Source organism: Lissotriton helveticus, chromosome 2_1, assembly GCF_964261635.1.
Source record: "Lissotriton helveticus chromosome 2_1, aLisHel1.1, whole genome shotgun sequence".
Taxonomy (NCBI): domain Eukaryota; kingdom Metazoa; phylum Chordata; class Amphibia; order Caudata; family Salamandridae; genus Lissotriton; species Lissotriton helveticus.
Window position 1 is genome coordinate 1,265,045,383 of NC_136059.1, and position 14,843 is coordinate 1,265,060,225.

Here is a 14,843-nt window from a genome sequence, read left to right on the forward strand (position 1 = left end):
AGCCTTTTTTCTACCATTTCGATTTCTTTTTCAAGGATCCCAGTAGCTCTGGTGATAAAAGCATCTAGGGGGCCTGAAACTACACCCTTTGATGTTTGTAGCTGAACTAGACGTTCCTTCCCTGATCTCAGTGTCATGATGGAATACAAAGTGGGGTGTTCTTCCGTGCGTAGCAGAGCAGTCTGTAACCTTCCCACAAGATAACAGACAATGATGAAGAAATACCTTTGGGTCCTGCACTAGTAATGTACAATCATGTCAGAAAGGAATTTTAGCAGGGGTCCTGGCCCAACCCAACCTCGGGCGACCACGGACGGCCACAGACGGTCCCGCCCTTGTCCTGGGCTTCTCCCGGTCGCTCCCGCGCAGCGGGTCTGTCCTGAGTGATAATAAGTAACTAACGTAGAGGGGGAGGAGCCTGCAGGGAGAGCTGGCCAGGTGGTGTGAGTTAGGGCGGGCGGGCGCTCCTGGGACAGGTAGTCCTGCGCCTCCCCGCCTGCTCGCAGCCCTGCAGACTCTAGGAGCTTCGGATCGCTCCACGCCCAAAGGAACAACAGGATGCTTACTATCACCTCCCTCGCGACGCGGGACCCGCGCAGCGGGTACCGCTAGCTGTAAAGTAATGCTGGCTTGTGAAGCAGAGACCAGGCTGCTTCCAGAGCAAATCCAATCGCCTCCAAGGTAAGGGTAGTGGTGGTGGTTCGCCAAGAGTCCCACCAGTAGTCCGGTGCAGCTCGCTTTTCCGTCGGCACAAAAGGGGCAGGAGCCTGCAGGGAGAGCTGGCCAGGTGGTGTGAGTTAGGGCGGGCGGGCGCTCCTGGGACAGGTAGTCCTGCGCCTCCCTGCCTGCTCGCAGCCCTGCAGACTCTAGGAGCTTCGGATCGCTCCACGCCCAAAGGAACAACAGGATGCTTACTATCACCTCCCTCGCGACGCGGGACCCGCGCAGCGGGTACCGCTAGCTGTAAAGTAATGCTGGCTTGTGAAGCAGAGACCAGGCTGCTTCCAGAGCAAATCCAATCGCCTCCAAGGTAAGGGTAGTGGTGGTGGTTCGCCAAGAGTCCCACCAGTAGTCCGGTGCAGCTCGCTTTTCCGTCGGCACAAAAGGGGCAGGAGCCTGCAGGGAGAGCTGGCCAGGTGGTGTGAGTTAGGGCGGGCGGGCGCTCCTGGGACAGGTAGTCCTGCGCCTCCCCGCCTGCTCGCAGCCCTGCAGACTCTAGGAGCTTCGGATCGCTCCACGCCCAAAGGAACAACAGGATGCTTACTATCACCTCCCTCGCGACGCGGGACCCGCGCAGCGGGTACCGCTAGCTGTAAAGTAATGCTGGCTTGTGAAGCAGAGACCAGGCTGCTTCCAGAGCAAATCCAATCGCCTCCAAGGTAAGGGTAGTGGTGGTGGTTCGCCAAGAGTCCCACCAGTAGTCCGGTGCAGCTCGCTTTTCCGTCGGCACAAAAGGGGCAGGAGCCTGCAGGGAGAGCTGGCCAGGTGGTGTGAGTTAGGGCGGGCGGGCGCTCCTGGGACAGGTAGTCCTGCGCCTCCCCGCCTGCTCGCAGCCCTGCAGACTCTAGGAGCTTCGGATCGCTCCACGCCCAAAGGAACAACAGGATGCTTACTATCACCTCCCTCGCGACGCGGGACCCGCGCAGCGGGTACCGCTAGCTGTAAAGTAATGCTGGCTTGTGAAGCAGAGACCAGGCTGCTTCCAGAGCAAATCCAATCGCCTCCAAGGTAAGGGTAGTGGTGGTGGTTCGCCAAGAGTCCCACCAGTAGTCCGGTGCAGCTCGCTTTTCCGTCGGCACAAAAGGGGCAGGAGCCTGCAGGGAGAGCTGGCCAGGTGGTGTGAGTTAGGGCGGGCGGGCGCTCCTGGGACAGGTAGTCCTGCGCCTCCCCGCCTGCTCGCAGCCCTGCAGACTCTAGGAGCTTCGGATCGCTCCACGCCCAAAGGAACAACAGGATGCTTACTATCACCTCCCTCGCGACGCGGGACCCGTGCAGCGGGTACCGCTAGCTGTAAAGTAATGCTGGCTTGTGAAGCAGAGACCAGGCTGCTTCCAGAGCAAATCCAATCGCCTCCAAGGTAAGGGTAGTGGTGGTGGTTCGCCAAGAGTCCAAGAGTCTTTTGACGATAATCTGTCTCTCATATATGAGGCCCTGAAGATTCGCAGTCTGTTCCCTGCGATGAAACACGTGTTGGCATATACAAAGGAACATTAAACAAGAATACTTCAACAAGAAAAGAACGTTTCTGTACTGATATATGTCAAACTAATGCTTCAAGATTTCATATTGAGGTGCTCAAATTATTTTTTCACTATTTGCATTCGATATCATTATCACCAAGTATTAATTGTAACTGTATAGTGCAGGGGCTTTGCTGTATTAATGTGCTAGTGAGAGCCCTGCAGAGCAGAGGTTTATGGAACTGCATGTGGCCGTTCAGTTAATCTGGGTCTATGTTGTATAGTGCTTTTGTATGTGTGGGTCAGAACGTTGAACAGTTCGCACTTATGTATCAGGAGCTGATGGAGTTCCCTTGGGGGGTGATGTGAGCCTTGCATGGGTGGTTGAGTGCCAGTCTGGCTGCTTAGTTCTGAAAGGTCTGGAGTCTTTATAAGAGCTGGCTGGTGATTCCAGCATAGAGGCTGATCTCTAAAGCCGGTCTGCTAAAGATGAGGACTTGGGTGACGGTTTTCCTTCTACTGTTGGGTAGACACTTGAGGAACTGCTTCAGCATCATCAGGGTGTGAAACTAGGCATTGGTGACTGCTAACCTGGGCAGACATGTCCAGCTTGCTTTTGTTAATGATCCAGAGGTTTTGTGCTTGTGTGGTGGTCTATAGGCCACCGGGAAGAGTTCCACTGTGAGGCTACTTTTCCAAAGATCACCACTTTGGTCATGGCCTTGTTCAACTTGAGACAGTGGACTTCATCCAGGTGGCCACTTCGGTCATGCACAGTCTGAAGTTGTTCCTGGTGCTGGGTGTTTTGTCCAAGAGGGACAGTATGGGCCCCATTATGATGGCTGGCGGACTTTGTCCGCCCGCCACTGTAACGGAAAATGGGGCCAACCGCCAGAGGTGCACCGGTCCCACGAGGCCAATTAGGATGCACCTGCAACACTGGCTGTAAACAGCACGCGCCGCAATGTTAAAGAGGCATGTTGTGCATTGCAATGCACATTGTGACAGGCACCATGCGGTGCCTGCCACCTTGTGTATGGCAATATGATACCCCCCAAGTGCAGCTCCCCTGGGGGCCCGTAACGGGACCCCAATGTAATTTCCACCTGCCTTTTCATGGCGGCATCACCGCCATGGAAAGGCCATGAAAAATTCACATCATAATATGGATGGGGTGCCGGACGACAGGTAATCATTACGATTGCCTGCCGGCGGAAAAGCAGCAGACTGTCTTTCCATCCGCCGCGGTACCCCGGCCATACTAATATGGTGGGGGGTAAATCAGGTACAGATGGCAGGTGGATCACCACCGCCAGGCCGGCGGTGGCGATCCACCCGCCATCATAATAGGCCCCTATGAGTCATGTGTCACAGACGGAGGTAATATTGATGATGTCTGCTTTAATGATGTTTGCCAGCGGGGTCATGTAGATGCAGAAGAGGGCCAGACTGCGCATGGAACCTTCGGGGACTCTGCAGTTGATTTCCTGGGCCTTTGAAGAGTAAGATTTCAAGGTGTCTCCTTGGGTATTTACAGAGAGGAATGGACAGATCTATTGAAGGACGAGTCCAAAAATGCCTGCCTTGTGAAACCATTTGATCAGGATGTGATAGGATACTGTGCCGAAGGCTGCTGAGTGGTCAAGTAGGATGAAGGCTGTGGTTTACCCTCTCTCGAGGTTCATTTTGATGTTGTCTGTTGTTGCGATGAGTACTGTCTCTGCATTGTGGTTTAGTCTGAATCCTGTTTGTGTGATGTCAAAGATATAGGGGTTGGTGAGTTGGTTTATGAGGCTCCCATTGATGGCTTTTTCCTGGTCCTTGGCTGTATATGGTATTAGAGAGATCAGTCAGTAGTTCACAAGATTCATTGGGTCTGCTGAGGGCTGCCTCTGTAGGGTGTTGACTTCTACATGTTTCTAGGCTCTCCGGAAGGTGGCTATGTTGATTGAAAGATTGAGGATGGGGGTGAGTTCTTCTCTGATGGGTGATGAGCCTTTGCTGAAAGAGTGATGGGGGAAGGGTCCGACAATGCCTAGGAATGCAAGGGCTTCCTGAATACCGTGGTTGCTTCTGTAGTGATGGTGGTCCATGTGGTCCAGGTGTTTATTTGCCTAGTTTCAGAAGACAATGCAAGGCTGATGGTGTCCGGTTGTGAGTCTAAGTTGCTCAATATGGCTGTGATTTTGCTGCATAATAAGTGTGAGAGGTCATTGTACAGTTCCTGGGTTACGGGGAAATTAGCTGGCAGTTGCTGCTGGTTGGGTGAAGCCCTTGATTGTGAAGTTTCTTTGCTGCCGTTCGATCTGTTGTTGATACGTTTGGGTAGGGCCTTCCACTTGGTTTTCCGGATTCCCTGGTAGTGGTGTCTCTGGGTGGAATTGAGCACGGCCTGGTCTACTTATTATTAGCCCATCCACCTCCTCCATTTTAGTTTTTTGCAGTGTTGTTTGATCATTCCCAGTTCTTTGTGTACCAGCTGGCTTGCATTTGTGTTCTTGTTACTTGGCTTCTTTTCCGAGGGCCAGGGTAATAGTGCAAGTGCTGATCCAGTTGTTAAAGTTGTTTATGTCAATATCTTGTTCCTTTGGCGGTGGTCTGGGACTGTTGTGGTGTTTGTTTTGTGGTGAGGTATGATCGGCCTGGGTGACAAGAGTGGGTGTGTTGATCATGATGCAGATAAAAAAGGAGAAAAGTCCATCCAGGTTCTTTCTGTGACATAGTGGGCATTGAGATGTGTTTGGTGAGTCTGAGGTTTCAGAGGCTTTGGAGGTGTGAGGGTAAGTTAGGGTCAGTCAGGACTCGTAGGTGGAAACTGAAGTCTCCTAGGGAAATGTAGGTACTGGAATCAATAGCAAGGGGAAAGACAAAGCCTGAGATGCTGTTGGCGAAGTTGAATCAGGCCCCTTGGGGAGGTTAGATCAAGGTTCTGCCCAGGGCGAAGTTGGTTATGATTTACAGTTTGAATTCCTCCATGTAGTCGGTGTCAGTTCCTGTGGTGTTTGTGCAACTGATGGTGTCTTTAGGAATGATGGTGATTCCTCCGCCAGGTCTGTGTTGGTGGTCTTGCCTGATGATTTTGTAGTCGGCAGGGTTGGCTGCAGTAATGTCTGGTGTTGATGCTGCGGTTAAGCATATTTTACTGAGGAAGAGGAGGTCTGTGACAATGTCATCCAGAAGGTCTCAATTTTCATGGCTGGTTTGCTCAGTGAGCGGAAGCTTGCATAATAACAAGGCAGAGTGTGGATAGGTGTCAGTTTGCGTGTGCCCAAGCATATGGGGTGTTGGGTGTTGTCAGCAGAGTTGTAGTGGATGTGGGAGAAGTTGGCGTGGATAAACTTAAAGAAATAACGTAATTCTATTATGCATTTATTTACACACACTGAGACATTGTTATAGGTTACCATATTTACCAAGGTCTCCACTGGGACTATGGATGTCTCTCATGTAGTTGTTAACACATTCTTGTATTAAATCATTCCTCAATATGTAAAAACTCATCCGTGAATACAGTTATAACATCTAGGTCAGCTAGGAAAACAAACTAGAGAAATGAACTCGGAGATACTATATTACTCCCTAGTCAATGTGCGAATACAGCATTTATTGGTATTACTTCGCTTAGGCACATTTTGATTTGACCAAAAAGACTTTGATGAACATGTGTAGAGAATAAGACGGTTGCGGTGGTGTACCTGATGTATCGTTATTACGAAGGTTTGTTACTCCGTGATAATTTGTGCCTAAATGGTGGATATTATTGATAGTAACAAACAATGATAGTGTTTAGTAAAACATGTATAGAGACATCCTATCTGTATTTAGCAGTTCGGTATTGCCGATGTTTTTAAGAAATAAGTGATTAATTATCAAACATAATGAAAAGTAATTTGTTTTTCTGTCTCTGATAGTTACTGTTATTAGCGAGATGTCCCGATGAAGGTGGTAAGAACCATATCTAAACCTGCCAAAATCCTGTGTTAACAGGATTTTTTTAATGATGGTGTGTACAATATGAATATGCGATAAGTTGTGTTTTGAAAAATGAGATTTATGTAAAAATATTTTTATCATTGCAAAAACAGGTTGTGTAATGTGTAATATGATATTTTTATTATGTTTTATAAATGTCATTGTTTCCTTTAACTATAGTTAGACAGAAAGTGATGTTATGTTGGCCCAGATGTTTTGACATATTGAGGAATGATTTAATACAAGAATGAGCACAAGAGGAAACTATTTTAGTTTTACGACACTATAACTCTTCCCCTTAGGCATATATTGTTAACTGTCCCTTTTTTGTGATTGAATAATTTTCCACCACTTCAGGTTATTAGATCAACAAATCAGGAAATTGACCTAATTGAAGAACTGCAACGGATTCAGGGCAAAGGACAAGCTGCAGCCATGTAGAATATTAATTATGAGGGTGTTCTGACAAAAATGTAGGTCTTTAAACCTTGGTAAATTATCCTTTTCTCATTGGTTTGTTGCAAAAATAATTAAGATGATTAGGATACTCCAATGCCTATTGCTATTTTAATGTCTCCGATTTTGCTTAAAAACCATTTCACAAGTTTAAGGACTTCGGGCCTGATTACGAGTTTGGCGGTGCAGTAGCTGGACCCCACTCCACCGTCCTGCTCCTGCACCACCAAACTCGAACACCGGCTGACTGCCAGGTTACGAGCTTCTTGATAGTCTGGCAGGCGGTTCTTTGGCATTCCCACAGCGGTTCCTTCCACCAAGGCACTTAACTGGGAACGCCTAAGGAAGTTCCTGCATGGCATTGACTGTTAATACCATGCTGTGCAGGAACTCGGTGTGCATGCATATAGGGGGGCACACCATGTGCCCCCCACAGGCATTCCACGGGCCATGAGGCTGATATGCAGCTAAATTTCACAGCCTTAAATTGTTAGGAAAAAAAGCAGATTTAAAACTGGGAGGAAATTAGGTTAAAGTTATGCACTGTGGTCAAGAAAGCTTAAAGATCTACACGAAATGGGATGGCTTCATGGCTCTGAGCGCATGGGAATGAAAGGGTGTTTGGGTAAATTACCAACTTTTAATTAAAAACTGAAAAACAGCCTTCTCTGTTCGTCAATAGAGGTATTCCGTGGAACATCAGGGGAAATTGTTTAAATTTCTATAATTTTTAATGTTTTCAAAGGATATATTCAAGATCCAGGCTGCTTTTCATAAAATTTCAAACTGCACTTCAGAAAAGCTAGACAGCACATATGTATAAAAAGCTAGAAGAGACAGTTGTCAAATGCCATATTAAGATTAAAACTCTATGGGAGCTATTTACAAAGGTAACTTACACTTGTAAGTAATTTACATGTGTAACTTACTCTTACACCTTTGAGTAGCTTTACTATTCTATATCATTCAAAATCTGATTGTAAAGTTAATCAAAAGTGTAGACTTACATGTCTTCACCCCCTAAAAAAGGGAGTGGAAACAAAGTTATGAGTGAAAGTACCTACTTCAAATATTATAATTTCTACTGTCATCTCCCTTTGAAACATTCAAGGATAAACGAAGCTTTACTGCAGAGAATGACAATTTTGGCACAATAATTGCTTAAAAAAGGGAGGAAATTCATGGTGGAAGACTTTTTATGAGCATTTTTCCGACCTTGCTTGATCTTCTATAGATGTTCTTACTTTCTTACATCCTGGCAAACCTGGTTCTAAAATTGAAACTTTCCGGTTTCTGAAAATTACAAATATACATTGTGGTGAAAGAAGATCCCTGACAGATGATGCAAGAAATTCCACTACTGAAAAACAAACATTGATAAGAGTTTAATATAGCTTCAAATCTTCTGTGTATGTATTGCTTTCACATGGGAATACAGGGTAAAATACATATTATGCTGATGTGAAGATTAGTTGGACATTTCTGCTAAAATAAAGACAATCAGTCTACTATAGATCAGAATCCTAAAAGCTCTGAAATTGGGATGTTTTCAATGCAGTTTTTAAATGGTATTCATTGTGTCGAAGAAAATTATCCATTTTACTTATTTGAAACAAAGTGTGATTCAGATTAAAATAAGATACTAGCATGTGTTATCCTGTGATACATACTATAAGGTTATTATGTGACTTGCTGAACTATTCCAATAGAGGGCACACTGCTCCTTAATCAAGCTACATACATACATACACTCATACAAAGACACACATTTTCAATAGTTTGCAAAATCATTACATATGTAACCAAAATAAGTCCATTAAACAATTCTTTTGATAGACAATTGTCATGCTGAATGTGAATAAAATACATGTAATTTGAATAACTTTGATATCTAACATGTAATGTAAGATGGTATGTTGCAGAATTCAGCCAAGTTTACTTAGAGATCAATTGTTTGCTTATTTTAGATTTAAACATGGTTTTTGCCATAAAGAAACGTTCTTCTTTTATTTGAAAACATGGACATTTGTTTTTAAATCCTTATGGTGTATTCACAATTAATGAATTGTTTTTAAGCTCAAAGTCATGTTGTGGTAGATTAAGTATGGAGAGATTAGCTCAAGGTTATTTTAATTTAAGCTAATGTTTAGAAGTTGTAAGGGATGTCAACATTTATTTTAGCTAGAATGTATATGTGTATTCTAAACTTAAGAGAAAACACTGTTATGTGTGCAACAGTTTATTTTAATATATGATAATAGTATTTTGCTATTAAGCAAACATTTCAAACTATAGTCTGTTTGATTAGGTTTCCAGTTTTCTAAAAGGTACAGGATTGCACAGTGGAACTTATGTAACGCTTTGCAACAGTAAAGTTGTGATTCAGTGTGGTTCAGCTTACAAGTGGGTTATTATAAATAAAACAACAAGGATTTAGACTTATATTGCATTTGCAATGATTGGATGATATGAATTGAAAAATCGTGTTGGTTATGCTGAATTGAGTTTTGAATTAATTTGTTAACAAAGAATATTAATCTTTTTTTTTCTGGCTCCGTGAGTGGAGAGGGGCATAAATCAAATTCTGTTACCGAATGCAGATGTACATGACTTTCTACATGACCTCAGACATGAATATGCTAAATGCATCCTAAAAATCGTCACATGTTTTTCAACATCAATTTCATAAAGACTTCCTCTAACATAGATGATGGGGTTTATGGTGGGGTTAAATCATGAAAACAAGTTGTAATCTTTTTCTTTTTTTCATACATTGCTTTTCTTTATATCCTTCAAACTTTTGCCTCTACATTTATTTGATGGATATGCCCACATAATTTGTCCTTTCTTTACTTAACGTTACTGCTTCCTCTTCTCTTTCCTTTTCTTCCTCTCCCTGTCCCTTACAATGAGGTGAATCAGTCCATCCATGCAGCAGCACTTCCATTGTAATGCATGCTCTGTGAATTCCTTACACTGAAATGAAAGAACACTTGTCATTTAATCATCTATTATTCGTGTGGCAGAGCATGGGAGCAGTGATGCCCAAAACACACCCAAGCTGGTTGTCACTCACTTCAGATGCCCACCATTTAGATTGAAAGAGCTATTGGCAGCCATACAATGAGCCAGTCTTTGTTTCCACAAGTTGGAAGCATTAATGAATGGGAGTCAGACCAGGCACTGGCATTGCAAGGTTTCCTCTACTTCCCAAATGCCATGAAAGAAACCTATATTTGCATGTGTAATTAGGCTATACTCTTCAGATGCCACAATGGGATTATCAAGATTCTGATGACGCCGGAGGTCAGAGTCTGTGAAAGCTGTGTGTTCTGTTTTGTCATTCATAGGTGACCTTCCATATTCTGAATTGTGGTAGGAAAATACTGTAAGTAAGATTAGCTATGTTCACCTGAAAAACAAATGTAATTTTTATAATGTTTAGGAGATAAAATAAGTTTACTGCGTTATAAGTAAAAAAAAACAATAATTCTTGCCATATTGCAAAAAATTGTAGGCATGCCAACATGTTAAAAAATGTTTTTTTAACATTTTATTATAAATTTTGTAATACAAAATACAGCAGTAAGAAACAAAAAATAAGATGAACAAAATAGTACAGATGAGAAGCAAAGCCAGTGCAAGGAATTTTGTATGTTATCATTGAGTCCAATGAAGAGTTCATTTTTAGGTCTCGTGCCTAGCATTGCAGTGCACAGCACTGCCCGCGCAGTGAGAGACTTTCTGTAGGGGGTTTGAAAACAACCCTAGGAATCGCACACACTTGTGCATGTCCTTTTTGTTTTGGGCCAGGCTATTGGCCTTTGCGTGCGTCTTTTTACCAAAGACAGCATGCAATTGGCCAAAGGCGAGCGCATTGCTCCACCCATGGCCTATTGGTGTCTGTTACCCGCACGTCCGGCATGTGGTTTCAATAATAGTGCCCAAACACGGGCACAATAATTGAAAACACATGGCTCGTTGTGGCGGGCACACACCACTCGCGGGCTTGTTCTTTTTTGGATCCATTTCACAGGGAAGCAACTTTACATTTTGAAATGTTGAATCTATATGAGCCAATATGATTTTTTTCGTGTACCTGTTTCTTAAATAAATTATGCTCAATGCAAGAACTGTTTTATACATAGTTTTGCCTGCGAAGCTCTGTATGTTTGATTAATTACTTATTTTCATATTGGGGATTTTTCCCGTTGTGTTGCAAACGGTAAGCATTTCACACTCTGCACCCTCCAAGGCTTTAATTATTTCTCCCTTGCATACGCTCTATTTATTTTCTCCAATCTCGCTGGTGTCCATAAAGGCCACCTTATGTTTAATTTTTAGAATATAAAGTGCTAGGCATACGAAACAAATCCTTGAGAATAATAAATTGTACAGAAGACGATCTTTTATTTATCACCTAACTAAATTTCATAAAAGCTTGGGCAATGAAAGAGAAAAGTCGCGTCCTGCAGCTGTCACAAGATGACCCTGGGGCCAGCAGTTGGTGGGTGGGCCTCCGATCACACTTCGACCACCCGCTTGCTGTGTGCTCCATTCACAAATTTCAAAGATACACAGTTTCCCTTCTCGTAGAAGCAAGCGCCTAAGGCGGGTGACCGCCCCAATAGTATTCACAGGGGAGAAGCAAAGAAGAACTTGTTTTCTCTACCGAGTCTCCTGTTTCAAAACTTCCTCTGGTGCCACTAACTGCGTGCGTTTTTAGCCAGTTCACCTGTGAGGACAAAGAGGCGCAGAGCGCCAGGAAATCAGTGCCCCCGCCGCGGGTAAGTCTTAGAGGTGGGTGCTGCAATCCTGAGGAGGAGGAGGGGACGGTGACCCAGGGCAGGCGCGCCTTGTCTCCCACACCTCGTCTCCCGCACCTCCCTTTGTGTGGCTGTACGAGCGCCCCAACAACTGACATGCTTATTTCCTATTACTTGTAATGTTTAGCCACCTTTGGTTCTGGTCAGTTTCAGTTTATTCCTAGGTGGCTACAGCGGGAATTAACTTCAACCTTCCTGGCTCGCGTGTTTTGATAAGTGCTTCACAAATTGAATATTTTATTCCATTTAAAAAAAATTATATACTTCCTGACTTCTAGAGACGGGACGTAGATAGGCCTCTGCGGGGCAGGGGGTGCTGCTACCAGGGTGTACCCGTTCTATCTCATGCCTCCCCTTAGTGATGATATGGTGAAGTGATGGGGGGGTGGTTATGCCACTGCTTCGAGACTTCTATAGTGTGCATGGGAGGAAGCACTCAAGCTCTCATTCTTCCTTACACCTAGTTGCGGGGTTTGCCAGTGGCAGCATTCTGCAAGGTATATAAAGGCCATATAAGAATGAATAAGAGCTGGTTCTGAGGCGTACCACAAGGATGTGCATCTCTTTTGTGCCTTGGCCCTCCAAACATTTTGGTACCTGCAAATACATTTAATCTGTTCTGGAGCCCTGGCTATTGTGTTTTCCTTGCGTCACTCCGAGGAGGGTTGGAAAAGTTGTTCGCTGACAATAAGTGTGAGTGCATGCATGTGTGTGTGCTGTTGTTCAAGGGTGTGTGTGGGCATGTGTACGTATGTGTATATTTAGCATACTTTTTGACTGCACATCGATTAGAACCAATTAAATACTTGGTGGGTAATTCACACAAAATCATTTATTTGTCTAGCTTTAAAAATGTTCATATGATTCACAAATGTGAGAGGCATGATATATTTGCATATGCCTTTCTTCAGCTCCCGCTTTATCACTCTGGATGTGCATAGAGCAGAAAATCCGCATTTGCACTATTTAAGTGCAAAGACTACAAAATGTTTTTTCATCTACACTAAAAAATGGAGTGATTGGGGCACTTGCTGCCCTCACAAAATCACAAATGTTTAGAATGGCAACAGGTATGGAAAATTCACAATTTTACCACATTTCTTTTAAAAATGCAAAGGTGGTGGAACCTCCAAACCCAGCTTGCAAAAGACATGATCCATCTCCATACTTGAATATGCAGGCAAACTCATGATTGACCTTACACCCCACCACTTTCAAAGGTCAGAAACTGCTCCTAACTTCAACATAAGTGCAGAACCATTCTGTTGATTCACTAGTCAAAAATAATCTAATTTCACATAATAGCTTTGCTTCAGTAGTTTCACACAAACATCTATCTGATAAAGATATAATTACACTAGCCTGCACAAACCAGAACTGCATGAAACCAGCATGCATGCAGTGTGTATATATTGTATTATTGCTATAGTTCACAGAAAAATCAAATGGAATTGCAGGTCCTTGCCCAGTGAGCTCCTTTCATCACAGTTACTCCACTGCCTATAAATTAACTAGCATTTGCAATGCAATAGGTCTCGCATTACTGAGTGTTTGAGCTACTGGTGTTGCATTATTATTAGCAATGCCAATAGCTCAAATTTTAATAATGTGAGACCTATTGCATTACAAATGCTTGTTCAGCTTCATATCAAGGTGTGATGACAAGGTACAGTAGGGCTGTAAAAATTCATGAATTGTGGCAGGACATCGATATACTTGATTATTAAAGCATCCACATTAACTAACATCATCATAAGGGGGCCCGTGTCTCGTGAAAAAGAAGTGGAGAGAGAGAGAGGGAGAGAAAGAGAGAGAGAGAGAGTCGTGGGAAGAGGGGGGGGTGAATGGGATAGCCCATGTATCCATTGGAGAGAAAAAGGTGTATTTAACCTGGGGTTTGGGGGTCAGCATTCTAATCTGAGGGAGTGGAGGATTGTGTGTAAGCTTCAAAGGGGAGCCAAAGCAATCTGGATTTGTTAAGGTTGAAGTTTTAATTGTGGATAGTATTAGCCGCACATCTGAGGAAGCAGATCCAAGCCCACAAAGTGTGGTAAGAAATGGATTCAAAGTATTTCCAATTGCAAAGAATCGTTTTGGCCCCTAATGTAAGTAGTAAGTAAAATGTTTTGTTGTTGAAATAGTGGTCAGCGGGGTGAACGGGAGGAAGAGCTCTTTCCGATTTTCTGGCAATATGGGTAGGGGGAGTAGTGGATTTGAGTGTAGATTGTTTGAGAAGGAATGTCATTTAAAGTTTGCTAAAGTTAGGGAGATCTACTCCACATTTCTCTGTGTTTAGTAATATGACCTTACTTACAATTTGGGGTCTTTTACAGTGGCACATAAATTAGGTAATGGGCTTGTTGAAAAGTGTGTAATAGGTATCTGAGAGAGGTAGAGGGAACATGCTGATTATGAAGTTCATCTGGGAGCTATTAGCCTTTTGGTACATTCTAGTCTCCCCCACCAAGTCATATGTTTTGGCGACCAAGTTTCTATGAGGTCTTTGTGAGTTATGGAGGCAAATGGGATGCGTTTGATGATAGGTGTGTGCCATAAATCGAAGAGGAGGGGTTTTAGGGCTAAGAGAAAGAGTAATGATGAGAAGGGACATACTTGCCTTGTACTTTGGGATGGTTTGACATTTTATCAGAGAGAGCCATTTACTCTGACACTGTCTGAGGGGTTGTCATGTAGTACAAAAATGGGAGGTCCAGGTTAAATTTGTAGATTATCACTCTTAGGAAGGGCCAAACCACCTTGTCAAAGGCCTATTCAGTGTCTAAGGCCATGGCCATCACCGTGGCGTGCAGTAGGGATTCTCTTTCTAAGACATGCATGAAGAGCCTTATGTTATCGGAGGCAAGTCTTCCTTCTAAAAAGCTAGTTTGGGAGGGATGCATTATTGATAGAAGTAATTTTTCTAATCTTAAGGTCAGAATTTTTGCATCTAATTTGCAATCTACGTTGCATAGGGAAAGTGTCCATAATTTTTTGTTTCTAGATAGTCTTTATTGTCCATGTGGATTATTGTTATTATTGCCTCGGTAAAGTTCAAGGAAGTTGTGCCTGTGGAGGCATAAAAGTCAAAGAGGGAATTTAGATGTGGGGTTAGTAGTGACTGAAAAGTCTTGTTAAGGAGGCCTATGAAGCCATCTGGTCCATGGGCTTTCTTGATTTTAAGGGCCCGATCATGTGTCTTTCTGTCAGAGGACCCCCACACTTGTAGTGGTGTGGCAGTGGCAGATCCAGCCACCGCCACACTGGCAGTCCAACTGCCTGATTACTACTTGGAAAGTCAGACCGCCCTGGTACCGCTGGCTCCGCCAGGGAACCACCATTCTTTGGCATAGTGGCGGCAGTAAGAGGCCACAATATATTTGGTGGGACAGCCACTGTCCTGAAAGCATGT